We start from the raw sequence: 10,289 nt of genomic DNA on the forward strand, positions 1-10,289 counted from the left end.
CGATTGGGGTAATGGGGTTGGGTTTCACGTCAGCCTTGTATTGGCGGCTGACGTGAAGCCCAGGTTAGTAATGGAGGGCGTCTATAAGACTATAAGACACCCCCATTACTAACCGCGTAGTACAGTGAACGGCGCTTTTTCAATAAAAACACAGGCAGAATAAAGTATTTTAATGAAATAAAAAACACACGGTTTTTTAAAAATGTTTATTGCACCCCTCTGCGAAGCCATCGATCTCCTGTAAAAAACGTAAAATAACAAACAACCATATCCTCACTTGTCCGCCGTCAACGCCGCAGTCCACGATCACCGCCGAGTGTCCCATGACGATCTGTGTCACTTCTACAGCTGTGAAATCAGAAATCACTGATGTCACAGCTGTAGAATACAGCACTGTATACTGACAGGGGTGTAAAATCACCCCCTGTCAGTATACAGGCTGCAGGAGGTCACTGGGGTTCATCAGCTGAAGATCAGCTGATGAGCCCCGGTGAGTTTACCACCGTGGGAACATTCTTGCGAATGTTCCCACGGCGAGCATCAGCTGATCGGTCATGAGACCGATCAGCTGATTACCGGCGTCAGCAATCAGCTGATGGTCACGTGACCATCAGCTGATTGCTGACGTCACCGATCAGCTGATGGTCGCGTGACGATCAGATGATCAGTGACGTCACAGCAGGTCCTGGCAGTACACTGCCAGGCGAAAGCCCGCGCCCTGCAGTGTACCGCTAGCTGCCGAGGACAGAGCATCGCCGCCGGGGACCAGGAGTACACCAGGGGGCCGCCGGACAGGTGAGTATAAAGTTTTTTTCTTTTATTTTTACTTTTTTATTCTATTTTTTACTACTGCGGTCACGCGGGCTGAGAAGTGCAGACTGCTGCTCCTCCCATCCATGCTGCTCTCGCTGTTATCAGCCAGAGCAGCAGTTGGATGAGAGGAGTAGCAGCCTTCTCTCCCGACCCGGGTACCACCCGCAGCGTGATTCCGGCGCGATTTTGTGCCTATTGATTCTCATTGAAATGCAGCAAATCCGCTTGTATAGATATTATACATGCGGGTTTGCTGCGATTCAGTTCAAGTCAATGGGTGCGAATTTGCGGCAGAATCGCGCTAGAAATGGTCCTGCTGCGGTTTTTGCACCAATGGTAATCCGTAGTGGAAATTTCTGCATCATGTGCACAGCACATGCGGATTACCATTGCTATATACGGCAAACGCATTAACAAGCGGCTTTAATGCGTTTCCGTGGTGGAAAAAAACGCATCGTGTGCACTCAGCCTAATATATTGCACTCCAATAGAGTTTTCTCAGATATCTACAGTGGTGGCATCTAGATAGGTGCCTTGGGTGGTCTAGTTTCCAAAATGGGGTCACCTGTGGGGGAGCTCCAATGTTTAGGCACACAGGAGCTCTCCAAATGCAACATGGTGTCCGCTAACAAATTGGAACCATGTCGCGTTTGGAGAGCCCCTGTGTGTCTAAACACTGGAGCTCCCCCACAAGTGACCCCATTTTGGAAACTAGACCACCCAAGGCACCTATCTAGATGCATAGTGAGCACTTGGAACCCCCCAGGTGCTTCACAAATTGATTCATAAAAATGAAAGTGTTTTTTTTCCACTTTTTAATTTTTACGAATCAATTTGTGAAGCACCTGGGGGTTCCAAGTGCTCACTATGCATCTAGATAGGTGCCTTGGAGGGTCTAGTTTCCAAAATGGGGTCACTTGTGGGGGGTTTCCATTGTTTAGGCACATCAGGGGCTCTCCAAACCCGACATGGCGTCCGCTAATTATTCAAGCAAATTTTACAATCAAAAAGTCAAATGGCGCTCCTTCCCTTCCGAGCCCTGCCGTGCGCCCAAACAGTGTTTTTTCCCCACATATGGGGTATATGCGTGCCCATGGGAAATTGCACAACAAATTTTGGGGTCCATTTTTTCTTGTTACCCCTGTGAAAATAAAAAAAATTGGGTCTAAAGTAACATTTTTGTGAAAAAAGTTAAATGTTCATTTTTTTCTTCCACATTCCAAAAATTCCTGTGAAGCACCTGAAGGGTTAATAAAGTTTTTGAATGTGGTTTTGAGCACCTTGAGGGGTGCAGTTTTTAGAATGGTGTCACTTTTGGGTATTTTCTGTCATAAAGACCTCTCAAAGTGACTTCAAATGTGATGTGGTCCCTAAAAAAAATGGTTTTGTAAATTTTGTTGGAAAAATGAGAAATCGCTGGTCAACTCAACTTTTAACCCTTATAGCTCCTTAACAAAAAAAGATTTGGTTCCAAAATTGTGCTGATGTAAAGTAGACATGTGGGAAATGTTATTTATTAAGTATTTTGTGTGACATATCGCTCTGATTTAGGGGCATAAAAATTCAAATTTTGATAATTGCTAAATTTTCAAAATTTTTGCCAAATTTCCGTTTTTTTCACAAATAAACGCAAGTGATATCGAAGAAATTTTACCACAATCATGAAGTACAATATGTCACGAAAAAACAATCTCAGAATCAGGGGAATCCGTTGAAGCGTTCCAGAGTAATTACCTCATAAAGTGACAGTGGTCAGAATTGTAAAAATTGGCCTGGTCATTAACGTGCAAACCACCCTCGGGGGTAAAGGGGTTAAACTTCTTGATGACACTGCGCACGGAAGACACAGGAACATTCAGGTCTTTGGAGATGGACTTGTAGCCTTGAGATTGCTCATGCTTCCTCACAATTTGGTTTCTCAAGTCCTCAGACAGTTCTTTGGTCTTCTTTCTTTTCTCCATGCTCAATGTGGTCACACAAGGACACAGGACAGAGGTTGAGTCAACTTTAATCCATGTTAATTGGCTGCAAGTGTGATTTAGTTATTGCCAACACCTGTTAGGTGCCACAGGTAAGTTACAGGTGCTGTTAATTACACGAATTAGAGAAGCATCACATGATTTTTCAAACAGTGCCAATACTTTTGTCCACCCCCGTTTTTAGGTTTGGTGTGGAATTGTATCCAATTTGGCTTTAGGCCAATTCTTTTTGTGTTTTTTCATTGAAGACAAATTAAATGAAGATAATAATACCAAAGAATTTGTGATTGCAATCATTTTCAGGAAGAAACTGAGTATTATCTGACAGAATTGCAGGGGTGCCAATACTTTTGGCCACCACTGTATAAGAAAACCTCCCTCGTTCTCTTGTCCCGGCTCTCGGTTTCCTGCATTTTTGAAGCGGACAGTGAAGATTTGGGGGCGGTGGAGCCAGTTGTGTTGATCACAATGATGTTTTCTCTGCAGTTTCAGTCGTTGGCCGCACATTACAAAAATGACGAGAAACAGGAGGGGTTTTCAAGGCCGTTTAGAGGTCAAATATTTGTTTGATTGTAACATTATTTCATGGCAATAATCATCACAGTTTCTGTCCAGGGCGCAATTTCCTTATTTTCGTCTTTTAGGAAGAATTTTAATATGTTCCCGTGATGACCGATGATTGTATACGTGGGTATATACAATATGTATCTACAATATGTTGGAAAGTTATTGCATGGGATGTAATGAGACAGATGCAATGACTGCAGAGCACGTGATTGCACGGATGTTCTGCAAAAATGTCGCAAAACTTTTAAGGGTATGTAAAAGAACTCCAGGAAGGAGGTGGGGGGGGACTGGTATACATTTGAGTAAAAAGTTTGCACAAAACTCACGCCCATTATGTTGAGCCTAAAAAAAAACCAAGTGAATACATATAAAATAGAGTTCAAAAAGGCTCAAAATAAAAGAAGAATTGGTTCAAATCAAAAATGGTAAAAACACCAAAGACTAGGCAAAAGATGGCAGAAACAATGTATCGGGCCCTTGTGTTGATTCTGCTGTCTCCCTCTCTTATTGGAACATTGTATCCGATAATCCTTCCTGTAAGATCCAACTGGGACGCGGGAAGAACGAGTCATTATTGTGGAGCGTGTCCCAGCCTGCTGCCAATTATTCATGGGAAACTAAACCGATAGAGACACCCAACATGGCTGCCTTCATTATTTTAAAGGGGATCATGCTTAAAGGGATCACTGCGAGTCTGACTTTTTGGTAGCACAACCTCTTTAAAAGGCTTGTAGTACCTGGAAAGTCCCTTTTTTCTATAAAAATAAGTGCTAGAACTTGCAGCAATGGCAGCGGAGATCAGATGCAAGTCCTCAATTACACTGCAGCTCCCCCCACAGAAGAAATAAGGTATTACACTGTTCTTATTAAAATCAATGGAATCCCGGGTTCTCCAGACAGAAGTGCAGTCTGTAACTACCCGCCACTCTGGATACTTAAAGCGGTTGTCTTTTTTTAAAAAAAAAAAAAAAAACACCTTTTTTAACACTTTATCCATTATGGAGAGGCTCGATGTGTGCGGAACGGGCTCAGGAGCTGAGCCCGCTCCCAAAGGTGCCAGGACCTGCCTCAATCAGCAGTGATCGGAGCTAGCTAGAACCAGGGTTAGGACTAGGGTTAGAACTAATGTAATGCAATAATAACATGTAAAATGTAATTAAAAAAAATTGTATAACAAGGAAAATTTTTTATTTTTTTATAATTTTATGTCAGATTTCAGCAAAAAAAAAAGCAGAAAAAATTGAGGGTTAAAGGGAAAACTATAATTAGATGAATATTTTCTTAAAAAAAAAAAAACAATATATGTTCTTGTGGGATCAGGGGTTCAGTAATGAACTGGGGAAAGAGACTCAGGGAACGGTCCGTGGGTTAGGGCTGCAAATTGCTGGCCTTGTCCCAGGAGCTGGCAACCCTTGGTAGGAGTCGGACCCTCATCAATCACAAGAATGGGGGTCTCCTGACATGGTTTATTGATTCATAGAGGCAGTGCTTCCCATAGACTACAATGGTGAGGGAGTCATTGCAGTCTATGGAGGCTACAGAAAAAGCACGTCCATCTCTCCATTGAAATCCATGGAGAGCGCTGCCTACGTTAATGATCAAATTGCTCCCGTTATCTGAATATATGAGATTCATAGAGGGGGGAGCGACACATTTATGGCATATTAATTGTGTAGAATGGGCATGCCCTGCTAAACATGGAATAAGTATTATTATTATGCTATTTATTTCTATTTATTTACTTTTTTTTATATTTGAGAGAACAATGGTAATAATAATAACAATAACAGTAATAATAATAATAATAGTAATGACAGTAGTCATAAATCATAAAAATAATAGTAATAACATTAACACTAAGAAATAATAATAATATTAGTAGTAATAACAGTAATAATTAATAAACAAAATAACAATAGTAATAGTAGTAATAATAATTAATAAACAAAATAACAATAACAGTAGTAGTAATAATTAATAATAAAAATAACACTAATAATAGTAGTAATATCAGTAGCAGTAATAATAATAGTGATAATAAGAGTAGTAATAATAATAATTAATAATAAAAACACTAATAATGGTAGTAATAACTAGTAATAACAACAGTAGTAATAACAGTAATAATATTTAATAATAAAAATAACTAATAGTAATAATAACAGTAATAATAATGACTATAATAATAGTAACAATAACAGTAGTAGTAATAATAATAAATCATAAAAATAACACTAATAATAGTAATAACAGTAGGAATAATAACAAGAACAAAAATAATAATAAATATGACATTAATAAAAACTAAAAATATAAATGTAATAATAATAATAATAAAAAGTAAAATAAAGGAAACAATAAGTACAAAATGTATATATATATTTAAAAAGTTTTTCTATTTCTCAATAGAAGTAACACATGCTTTTTATATTTGCTTCATTTTATATTTCTCATTTCCATTTTAAATGTTTTCATATTTATTAATAAAAAACAAAACAAAAACTGGGCTCGTCCGGGATTTGAACCCGGGACCTCTCGCACCCTAAGCGAGAATCATACCCCTAGACCAACGAGCCAAGGTGCTGACTCAGTGCAGCTGCTCGCCCTGTGTCGCTCCCAGCAGTGTCACACGTATTTCCTCCTCTTTCTCCTCTTCTTTTCCTCATTGCTGCTGTTCAGGACAAATCTCCCGGAGGCTCCACAATCTTTCCTCTGTGCCAAACCCTAAAAAACATCCGATTATCATGATCTTCTCGTATGAACCAATCAGATTGAGCTCTTGGTTTCTGGTTTGCGATGGACATCGCTGTCAGCCAATAAGATTCGTGTGTGCAAAGTAGAAGCGAGGCGTTCCGACCAATCGTGAGTGAATATTCATCCTTAGCAGTTCACGGACTCGTCATGGTCTCATAGTGAAGTTGCGCTCTGGAGGTGATGGCTGCGGTTCTGGTGCGGATGTTCGGGCTGATGGCTGCGGTTTTGGTGCGGATGTTCGGGCTGATGGCTGCGGTTCTGGTGCGGATGTTCTGGCTGATGGCTGCGGTTCTGGTGCGGATGTTCGGGCTGATGGCTGCGGTTTTGGTGCGGATGTTCGGGCTGATGGCTGCGGTTCTGGTGCGGATGTTCGGGCCGATGGCTGCGGTTCTGGTGCGGATGTTCGGGCCGATGGCTGCAGTTCTGGTGCGGATGCTCGGGCCGATGGCTGCGGTTCTGGTGCGGATGCTCGGGCCGATGGCTGCGGTTCTGGTGCGGATGTTCGGGCCGATGGCTGCGGTTCTGGTGCGGATGCTCGGGCCGATGGCTGCGGTTCTGGTGCGGATGTTGGGGCTGATGGCTGCGGTTCTGGTGCGGATGCTCGGGCCGATGGCTGCGGTTCTGGTGCGGATGTTCGGGCCGATGGCTGCGGTTCTGGTGTGGATGTTCGGGCTGATGGCTGCGGTTCTGGTGCGGATGCTCGGACCGATGGCTGCGGTTCTGGTGCGGATGTTCGGGCTGATGGCTGCGGTTCTGGTGCGGATGCTCGAGCTGATGGCTGCGGTTCTGGTGCGGATGTTCGGGCTGATGGCTGCGGTTCTGGTGCGGATGTTCGGGCTGATGGCTGCGGTTCTGGTGCGGATGTTCGGGCTGATGGCTGCGGTTCTGGTGCGGATGTTCGGGCTGATAGCTGCGGTTCTGGTGCGGATGTTCGGGCTGATGGCTTCGGTTCTGGTGCGGATGTTTGGGCTGATGGCTGCGGTTCTGGTGCGGATGCTCGGGCTGATGGCTGCGGTTCTGGTGCGGATGTTCGGGCTGATGGCTGCGGTTCTGGTGCGGATGTTCGGGCCGATGGCTGCGGTTCTCTGTATCGGTGATTCTCATTCACTTTCAGAAATATTCACTTTGTTTTAGCCTTTTGCACAGTTGACAAAGTTTAAACCTTAATATCAATTTTGCCTTTAATTTTTTTTTCTATTTTTATTCACTTTTATTTTATTCATTTATATAAAAATATAGTTATTTGACTATTTTTTTATTAAGATATAAATAACCTTTTTTCTTATTCTAGAATTGAACCATGGACATTCTGTCAGATGGTTTCCTTGCAGATCCCTGATCGGAGAATATTCTGATCCCGACTGTTTAAAGGAGAAGTCCCACTAAAGACATTTATCACCTATCCACAGAATAGGTGACAAGTGTGTGACTACTGGGGGAGTCGACCGTTGAGACCCCCACCAAACCTGAAAACTGGGGAGGAAGTCATTGCTAAATCGACACAGGGGCACTTGCAATAATATATTTATTACCCATGATATGACTAGGGGGTAAATGGATTTGGTAGGGGATAAAAAATCCTTTAACCCTTACGGGGTCCTTCTCCAACATCACACAATCAACAGAGCAAGAGAAGATTGAACAATTCCAAGATCTTTATTATAGGCAAAAATGAAAATCCATATACAATCCACTACACAGAAGATAAAATAATCCAGAACACGAGTGAAGTTCAGTAACGGGATAAATGTACCGGGAGATGAGAGTCCAACAATCCAGCAGACAGAGGATAAAATAGTCCAGATGGTTCTCTTTCTCTCTGAGGTGCTGTGTTCACACAAGATCTCACCAGGGTCTCTCCTGGCTGTGATATTTAAAAGTCCCTCTCCTCATTCACAGGTCAGGGGGGAAGGTGGCATTGTTGGTCCTTCCATTGCTTTACAAAATCAACAAGCTGGCCTGGTTCAATATGTCATTAGCATATTAGCAAACAGTATTATTCACTGACCCTGTGCAAAGATAACAGTACAATAAGCTGTGGGAGCTGATATCAGATGATAAATAACAGCTATTCATCAATTAACAAATATCAACTCAACCTACAAGAGAAGTCAACATTAGAGGGACACAGAGCAACAAGAGAACACTATGAAAATCAGTAAAATATAAATATACACAAAATGATACCCACATACCATATCACACCACCACACCTTCTGATGCCACAACCATCACAACCTCTCCTTCCTCATAATAAGTGAGCGTGCCATGAGGTCTCCACAGACCTCTGGCCTGCTCACTTTAGTCCACATGGCTCAATTGTTGATAGTTCCTTGTCCAGTGGCAGGGGTAGGTCAGCCTGAGGGAGTTTATGGTTCTTCTTGTCGGGACAGTCCATCGACGTTCTGGTGTTGGCTTCCCCCGTTTGTATTGGTTGGAGAAGCTGTAGGGTTGTAAAGCCAAACTCCACTAAGGCCATCTCCTCACACTCCTCCTCCTTTTTCAGCACTGACATGAATGTAGGAGGTCTCACCTTTATTAGAACGAAACTTTGTATCATCCAGTTGCCTCAAAGCATATTCCATGTCATCCTTATGAATAAACTCCACAGCCCTCATTCCACCCTGGTGCACACCAACATAGTAGACATCTCCAGCTTCCCTCATATGATCTTTCAGATCCTGCCGATGGCAGAAGCCCTGAGACAAGGACTCTGTATTTATTTCACTGGGACAGGGGTCTATATCTCCCTCGGGGTCCCCGATATCCTTTCTCTGATTCCCGATTTGTCCTGGGAAGCTCCACACGTACCCGGCGAGAGCCAAACTTGTATCCATTGTGTCCAATCCCCGAGTGCTGACCCCCAGTTGGAGGGATGGTCACTTGGTGGCCCGGTAAATAGTGTTCTGGGGAGACAATATCTGGGCTGACCATGGTGAATATAGACCCAGTGTCTCAAAGTCCCTGGGCCTCCTCCCTGATGCCATTTACATCCCGTTCACATTCCTTCATGGTACCAGTCATTGCATTTTGTGCATTACTCACCACAGATGGGGGGTCAGTCTGCAGGTTAAGAATGCTCCGTTCCCTCTTGGTTGATGCAGGGTGAACCGGTCCTGGGCTGTGGGTTACGACATTGGCCCAGTGGCATAACAACCCTGCTCCTAGGTTGTTTCCCAGCAACACATCTACTGGTAGGTGCCGCACTACTACATCCACAAGTCCACGACTGCGACCCCAGTCTAAATGTAATCGGGCCCTCCGAATGTTCAGGGATTCTCCTCCGGCTATGTTCACTAACATACGGCTGCCAGGAACAATACATTGGTCGGGTACTAAATGTTCTTTGATCAATGTGACTGAGGCTCCGGAGTCATGGAACCCTGCAGCCTCCACAGCCTCTACCCAGACCGACTGCAGATGCTGGTTCATGGTCGCTGAGGGGTCCCGTATAGTCTGGGACTCTTGTCCTTGTACCACACATGCCTCTTCGTCTTCCGGTCGGGTTAGTGGGATCCTCTCCAGTGGGGATGGTGATAACTTTTCCTCAGGTGGGATGGAGTGCACAAGATGCACCGGATGAGGTGGAGGTCCATGGGGCTCCCTCCGTATCCTTGAGGGACAGCTGGATTGCAGGTGCCCAGGTTGCCCGCACTCATACCATCTCCTCTCTCTGATTCCCCCAGGTCGTGGTCGGAACTGTTGAGGCCCGGGATTGTGAGACATGGTTGTCATCGGCCTGCAGCTGGGTGGAGAGGCAAATATAACCAGAGGGGGCCTGAGCACGGGAGCAGGCTGTGTATTGTCCAGAAGCCTCCTCCATTGCGGTCGGATAGTAAGAGCCTCATCAGACAGGGCTGCAGCTCTATCAAAGGTGCACGGCATGCGCTCCCGGACCCATTCCCGTATTTCTGAGGGGCACTTGGCAAGAAATTGTTCTATAAAGAACACCTGTTTAACGTCTTCCACAGTGAAGGTGTTTTCTGTTTTCAGCCATCTCCGACATGCCTGGGACATCTTAAGTGCATACATCCTAAACGATCCCCCCGTGGTGCATGGGAGGTCTCGGAACTGAGTCCTATATGAGTCTGGGGTGATAGCATGGTAATCAAGAATAGTCCGCTTTACAATGTTATAATCCTGATTCTGCTGTAAGTCAATGGTTCGGTAAGCCTC

The 10,289-nt window shown here is 44.1% G+C and overlaps 1 non-coding gene across 1 annotated transcript; it reads right to left on the reverse strand.

Moving 5' to 3' along the window:
* Positions 1-5,863: 5,863 nt before the first annotated feature.
* On the reverse strand, positions 5,864-5,935 carry TRNAP-AGG (transfer RNA proline (anticodon AGG)). Its single transcript has one exon. It is a non-coding gene; the product is annotated as a tRNA-Pro (tRNA).
* Positions 5,936-10,289: the final 4,354 nt, after the last annotated feature.

This window comes from Phyllobates terribilis, unplaced genomic scaffold (assembly GCF_046119375.1).
Source record: "Phyllobates terribilis strain yellow unplaced genomic scaffold, ASM4611937v1 Scaffold_2__4_contigs__length_985480577, whole genome shotgun sequence".
NCBI classification, from domain to species: Eukaryota; Metazoa; Chordata; class Amphibia; order Anura; family Dendrobatidae; genus Phyllobates; species Phyllobates terribilis.